Here is a 7,304-nt window from a genome sequence, read left to right on the forward strand (position 1 = left end):
TAGGGCTACTGTGTCACTAAGAAACTCTTCATTTCATTCCCATCACAGGCAGAGGAACTCACCAGCTGTTCTCCCATTTTGCCTAAAAACTTGTACAGACCTGGACCAACTATTTTTAAAGTAACAGGTTGTCTGTATTCAACAATTTGAAGTCCATAAAGATCCATTGCATCTTCTGGGCAACTGTTCTGATGATTAACGTATCCCTGTTAAAAAAATAAAATATTTAAAAAGCATACCTTGGCTCCATGGTATGAAACTCCTCCAGCTTCAGCTTGCAGCTCCTGGCTGGTGTTACACAGTTCCTGCCAATTAAAAAAAACTTTTAGTATCTCTTAGCTTCTCTTCCAGTGACGTGTATATGAAGTACATACACCCAAGTATCGTACTGCCTTTTAGCTTTCTCTTGACTGGTTTCAATCCCTGGCACTCCTGGAGCACTTCACCAAAGGAGATCTATGAAGAGCACTACTGACTTTGCCAATAGGACCTTCCAGTAAGAATGCCCAGATGCCAGTTGCCTTCTTTCTCCACCAGGAGAGATGGCTTGTCTTGGAGCCGTGCTTCCATTTAAAAGAGAAGAGGACGCAGGAGGATTTGGAAAAGGGATTTTTCAGAGAAGAGCCCAGGCCATTGTCCTAGCCCACCTTGAGCTATGGGATGTCGGGGACAACGTTAGGGGAAGGGACAAAACAGAGAAACCCAAAAAGTAGCAGTGTGGAGAGGAAAAAGTGAGAGGCAGACTAAACCTAGGAAAAACTTATTTTAGCACACACAGTCAGGCAGTCTGAACTCCATGTGCTCCAAACACAGGGCTGTTGACTGCTCTGGGGTGTAATGGGGGTCACATGTTTTCATTTCATCCGACATCCATCCATCCTGGAGGAATCTTTACAGTGAACATTATATCAAACCAATACATTTCATCAAAAAAAAAAAAAAAAAAAAAAAGTTGCTTTGACAAATCACTACTTTGCAGTGAAAAACTACCACCATTTAGAAAAGTTTCCCAAACAGCTCTTCTCTAAATACGATTAGCAATAGAAAGGTACTCAACACTTAAAGACGGTTAAATTAAAAATATATATATATATAAAAAAAGTTTGATATTATACTTTTTCTCTTCCAATCAAGCCTGGTAAAAACATTCCTTTACATATATTAGTATACAATTCACATTTGCCAAGGCAAAGACATGTTTTTGTTTTTGAAAAAAAGGTGAAGAAAATACAAAAACATCCTGAAATTATTTATTGCCAAATTAATGCCGTTTCCTGGGTTGTCTGAGGGGCACTGCTCATCAGCTGATGGACAAGATGCAATGTGGTTTTGCAGCGATCATCACAGAGTTGACAGAGTGTTGGGCATTGTCCAAAAAGAGAAAAACAAAAACAAAGAAATGACCTGGAGAATTCAGCACCTCTGTACTTTCCAATCTGCAGTAGTCTGATTTATGAGCTTTAATGAGTGGGCAGCGATGCCTACAAGCACTGTCAAAGCCTTTAGGGTGGTGCAGGATGCCATGTATTAAGGTGTCCAAACATGGATTTGGAAGCTTAGTGATACCCACTTGTTCCGCAAGCTCCAGCCAAGAAATCCAGATCACATTCTGGTAATCCTGCAGGAAAAAAGAAACAAAACAGCACATAGATTTGATGAGTACCTCTGTCCATCACTAAGCCTGGCACTTCTGCACAGCATTGCTTTTCACAGTTCTCTTTCATCCACACCCTTTGTGCTCTCAAGCTCTCAGACACACAACATCTTGATTAAATTTTCTTTCCTATTTGCAGTAGATATAATCAACCCAAATGCAATTTTTCTGTGTTCACGTGACCTACTGATACGGGGATTTCCTAAAAATCATTAGGAAATCGGGCACTAGAATCCCCATGAAATATTACCTGATTTGGCAGTCTTTACCAATGTATCTCAAATTCACCTTCTGAGGCTTTTGTCTCTCACACACACTGGAATAAGTAAGCCATTAACCAAGACACACTTGAATTTTGCTGCTTCCCAAGCACTCATTTTCTGCAGGATGGATTTTCAAAACCCTTCCCCACATTAGGAGCCTATTATCATTTCTGGACGTGACTCTGCATCACTGGACATTGGTTTCTCCCAGAACAAGTCAGAGAGGCGGTATGTGATCATTTAAAGATGCTCACAAGGGCCAAACTCAATTTGCAAAAGCAGGGAAGAAAATTAAGTCACATTAATTTTTACTGACATAAGTTAATTTATGGAGATTTAAAATCATGAACGCAAAAAAGGATAAAAGGATACAGAATTAAAGTATGAGCTCTGCTATAGCTAAATGAGGGTACTGAACTGGAAGTCATGGTTACTGGGCTCCGTTTTCACTCATGCCCCATGCAGGGTTGCAGGGCCACCTTCCACAAGGTACTTTCTGCTCCCCATTGCCATGCAACAGCCATAAATCCCAACTCACCTTAGACTAGAAATCCCTCAGAGCAGGCATCATCACCTTGCTGGTACAGCACTGAGCACAGTGGCATATTGCCCACTTTAGACAATGGTGAAACATAATTATAAACAATGGTTAAAAAACAACAAAAACAAAAACAGCATGGTGTCCCACAGCCCTCTCCCAAAAGCATCAGTAACTGCGAAAGAAAAGCCCCCAGGATTGCTTGTAAAGGCATTGTTGTCCACCACAGTGTTCTCTTCAAGACCAACAAGTACCTGCCAACTTAGAAGCCTGCCTTCCCCTGAACCTTGCCACAGGGAGCTGTGCCCACCATGGCACAAAGACATCTCCATCTTTCCCAGGAGAAATCCTGTTTTTTCCCTCCCAAAGCAAGCACCTTGTAGCTATTCCCAGTGAATTTAAGTCCTCCCAGACCCCAAAAGGTAAAGAGCTTGAATTAACTGAGCCTCACCTACAGACTTCCAAGTGCAAAGAGCAAGAAGGACATCATCCAGTGGAACATGGAAAGGGCAGAGAATTGTTTCTAAGCTGTAGGAGTGGAAATCCACTTTCTTGATCTCTTTTGGCTCTAATTCCTTTGCCACCAGGAGCTTGCTTTCCACCTTGGGAGCCTTTTTATTCTTTATAGAAATCTCATGAGATCACTGTGCTAACAGAGAGGATTTTTATTAAATCTAGCAACTCACAGTAGTGTCATAAGAGTGAAAAATATCAATCTACAGAGCATGAAAGTGAGGAAGAAGGGTGAATTGGAGGCAATTACAAAATGTTAATTTGACAGCAGAGGAACAACTTTTGAAGGAAAGAACAATAAAAGGCTGACAAACACAAAGAGAAGAAAAAGCATAGCATGAGCTTACCAAAGAGAGACCATACAAGAATTAGTTGGTAGCTTTCTCTAGAAAGATAACTCATTTCTTAGATAAAGGACATGCAAGAATGGAGTCTATTCAAACTTCAATAAAGTGTTGGTTATAATGCCACAAGGGAAATACTCGAAATGGAGAGAATGGGGATTAGCAGAGGAATTGAAAGCAGCTAAGAAATCAGCTCAAAGGAGGGACAGCAACAGATTGCACTGGGGAGGAATGAACCACTCTGGAAGGTAAAAAATAGTTTGGGGAATAATTTTCCGTATTATTTAAATTAATAGCCTCTGCGTGACTTTTGGAGCGTGCCGATCCGATTTGCTGATGATAAGAACTGCCATCCCACAGCAAATTTGGAACATTTTGCAGCCAGAATTAATGGGGTATGCCTCGGGATGGAGCCGAGCAGTGTCCATAGTGGTAATCTGGAATTGCTGACAAAAAAAAATCACTTGCTGCTTGAAACGATGGCTGAAGAAGGCTCTGGGGGATAGGCTGATTGTGAAATTACCAAGCAGCAGTCTGAAGGTGCTGTGAAAAAGCCAAATCCATGCAGCTGACGATGAAGGATAGATGGGACTGCCATTGGGTGGGCACTGCACAAAGCCAGGGCAGGGGGGAAATGTATGGAATAGTGCTACTTGAAGGCTATTGGCCAGCTCAGTTTAGGAGAAGAAACTGAAGTATCTTGCTGTGTTTGTGTGACAAAACAACAGTTGAGAGGGTCCACAGCTTCTCCACATACTTACCTCGCAGAAAAAGCCGGAGGTGGCTCTTTAAACCAGCATTAGCATAAGCATGGCTGGATCTATCTCTCCCATATATAAATTTAACCAGAAAGCATGATGGTTTCTAACAGGAAAGGTGCTGATGTCTTCAGACCCTATTCCTACCTGCAGTAGGAATAAAAGGGGATGGAACAGATGCAGATGGGGAAAGCAAGGATCGCACTTCTCTTCCCCAGTGCAGCATATCATTTTTCTTAAGCTGTGGAACCAGAAGCACTGCCTCTGAATTCTGAAACAGTGAAATTGTGACTTTCTCCAAACTTTTTAAAACACAGAAATTATTGATTGTTTTAAACTCATGCTTCTGAAGACTGAGAAAGCTTTTCTCCTGTATTTAAGACTTGCATCAGCAATTGCTCAAACGACCACTCGAAGATGAGGAACACGCTGCTGAAGGGGGAAAACCTCTGACAAAACTGTCACTCCCTCTCTGATCTCTCGGTCCTGAGCTACTCCAAGAGCCCTGAAAAACACTGTCCAACAGCGAACGTGAGAACAAGACTGATAGCTGTACTGGGAACCAGAAAACATAAAACTCAAGATATTAGTCTCATGGAACAATATAATCTCAGCCCCTCGCTAACCTTGCCGTGTTTCACAGGCTATAAAGGACCTGGCTCTCATTTTCCTCCACAAGTTAAGACGCTTATCACCAGCTCTCCCTTTGCCAACGCTCCCACTATGCTACAGGCACCAGCTTATAGCATATCATTTTCTTTCAAAGATACTCTAACAGGTACACATCCAACTGAACTGTCAGCAAATGTCCTTAGCTTCGAAATCTAACTTCGAGAAGGGCTTTTGCACCCAAAACCATACTATTTTTTGTTTTCAGATACATTACACAGCTTAACGAAAGATGTCCTTAGTTGCCAGCATTCTCTGACCATCGGACAGCACTGCCAACAAGGCTTTCCAGCTGCAGAAGGTGATATCTTGGGGTCTGCAAATTGAAAAAGCCACATGGTCCTCCAGACAAAGATGCAGAATATGGCTGGAGTTTCCTCATTTACCAAAAAATGCCCAGCTGCTTGAGGGAAAAGCTTTGAAGTTCCAACCACCAGACTACCAGTAGTTCAGACAGGCTTTTACAACAAAAACGGCTTCCTCCCATTACAGAGTAAATCCTCCAACGCTGTATGCATACACAGAGTTCAAAATAAACCAATAAAAAGTGAGACAGCTAACAAAAAAAAAATATATGTAGTGGTTTGAACTTCACCTCCCGGGAAAGGTTTGGGTTGTTTTCAACCTGCAGTAGTAAAACAGAGTAATAACCCTCCTTGGATGTGTAAAGCACCACCAAAGCTTCAGATGCCAGCACTCATTTCCTGCTTCGTTGCATAGGCGTTGCTTCATTTTTTGTTATTTATGAAATTTCCTCCCATACATTTTGATGGTTTCCTCATGACCAAGTCTTCAGAAGAGCTGGTAAAAATGTTCTGACTCAAGTCATCCTCGTGAAATGTGCAGTTTCAAAGAAAATAAATAAATCGATTTCCATCCAAGAAAATGTCACTTTTGACAGGATGTTCAGTTTTTCGATTGATTAACTCAAAAATGCTTGCAAACAGATTCTGGGGACTTTCTGTCTTTGAAAACTGAAGAATAGGAAATAGAGGTTGTTTTCCTTCTATGTGTTTGTATCTGGACTGAATCGCAGAAGGCCAAGAGGAGAAGGGGAAGCACAGACCAACTCCCCTCCCTCTCTCACAATGGGTTTCAAGTTGATCTTGATAGAAATCAGAAAAGGAAAATTAATCATCAGGGACTTGTAACGCTCTGAAATTTCCACTATTAACCATTATGAAGGCACATAATTAAATGGATCCCACTTATTACACTATCCATTTTCCAACACTGGGCAAGTATTGAAAAGGTGTGGAAAAAGGTAAAAAGCAGCAAAACAAAGGCACATGGATGTCTAAAATTTCACTAAATTTAGGAGGGTGAACATCTCCAAAATGAAAGGACACAGAAGGTAACAAGAATGGGAGAAGGAAAACACCAGCTCCTCTACTTCTCCTTCCCCTTCTGCACACACACATTTAAGTAATAGATGCACCTAAGAGTGCAACGGAAGATGTGGCTGTGAAGTTACAACAGAGTCCCCATGTCCTGGCTTAATTAGAAACTACAACCCAGCATGCATCCTCAAAGTTCATACCTGGACGATACGGCCATACGCAGGGCAGAGAGACCTTCTAGTGCTAGTTCCTGGGGACAACCTGAAGAAATCTGTTTTTTCTCCAAGGCACAGCCTGGGATTTTGCGACACAACATTTCTGGGCGTGCTGTTTTGCCAGGTTAGAAGTGCTCAGTCATTCACCAGTTAAACCTGGATCAATACTAAGAGGGATTTACTACCTGCCTCAGTGCATAAATCTGCAGTCATTACAGTGTGTATTGGAAAATCTGGCACTCAGAGCGGAGTTTTTCTTCTTTCCACTGAGGAAGTAAATATTTTCCCCCAAAGTAGCTTTTTCTAGAAAATATAGCCTGCTTTTCTTAAGTTTATCATGTAAATGTACATATATTTAAATTTCAAAAAACTTCTCTTAGTCCAGTCCGGGAGCATAAGTTGTTTGCAAGCAGCTGGAGATATTGGATTGCAAAAAAAAAAGAGAGAAAAATCAAAGCAAGGATAACCAAGGATCAAACCAAGCAGTCGGTGCTTATCAAAATGGTTTGCAATGTTGTCTTATTGGACAGATAACATGGACTCCTGCCCCCCGAAAAGCTGGATGGAGTATCAAAGCAAGTCCCTCACCACCAGTACAACCCTTAGGGCAACCATGAGACAGATTGCATGACTGGAAAGAGTTGAGTGAGAAGTGACTTTCCAAAAAAAAAAAAAGGGAAAAATGAGGAGGGCTCAGCAAGCAAACCCAATGGGCCTGAGAACAGACACGAAGGCAAGGTAACATTTGTCCAATGTAGTCACTGTTTGAAGGTCACACTTCCAAAAGAGGTCAGCTGCTCTTCTCAGAAGGGATTGCAGAGAGCAGAGTCCTCTTGGAAACATGGCTAATGAAGGCACAATAATAAAAATAGAATAAAAATATGTGCATTTTTTTGTGTGTTTCCATATTATTAGCAATTTCATGGGAAACATATTTAGACCAATTTTGTACCTTTTTATTTTTTTTTTCCCAATTCCTACACTCTCTCTTGCCATCTAAAGGTCTACAG

General features: G+C 41.4%; 1 long non-coding RNA gene across 1 annotated transcript; it reads right to left on the reverse strand.

Annotated features, from left to right (window-relative positions):
* Window positions 1–269: 269 nt before the first annotated feature.
* LOC118166863 lies at window positions 270–5,660 on the reverse strand. Its single transcript, XR_004750768.1, has 3 exons — window positions 2,456–5,660; window positions 1,571–1,618; window positions 270–305 (listed from the first exon to the last, which is right to left on the reverse strand). It is a non-coding gene; the product is annotated as an uncharacterized LOC118166863 (long non-coding RNA).
* Window positions 5,661–7,304: the final 1,644 nt, after the last annotated feature.

Source organism: Oxyura jamaicensis, chromosome 4, assembly GCF_011077185.1.
Source record: "Oxyura jamaicensis isolate SHBP4307 breed ruddy duck chromosome 4, BPBGC_Ojam_1.0, whole genome shotgun sequence".
NCBI lineage: Eukaryota > Metazoa > Chordata > Aves > Anseriformes > Anatidae > Oxyura > Oxyura jamaicensis.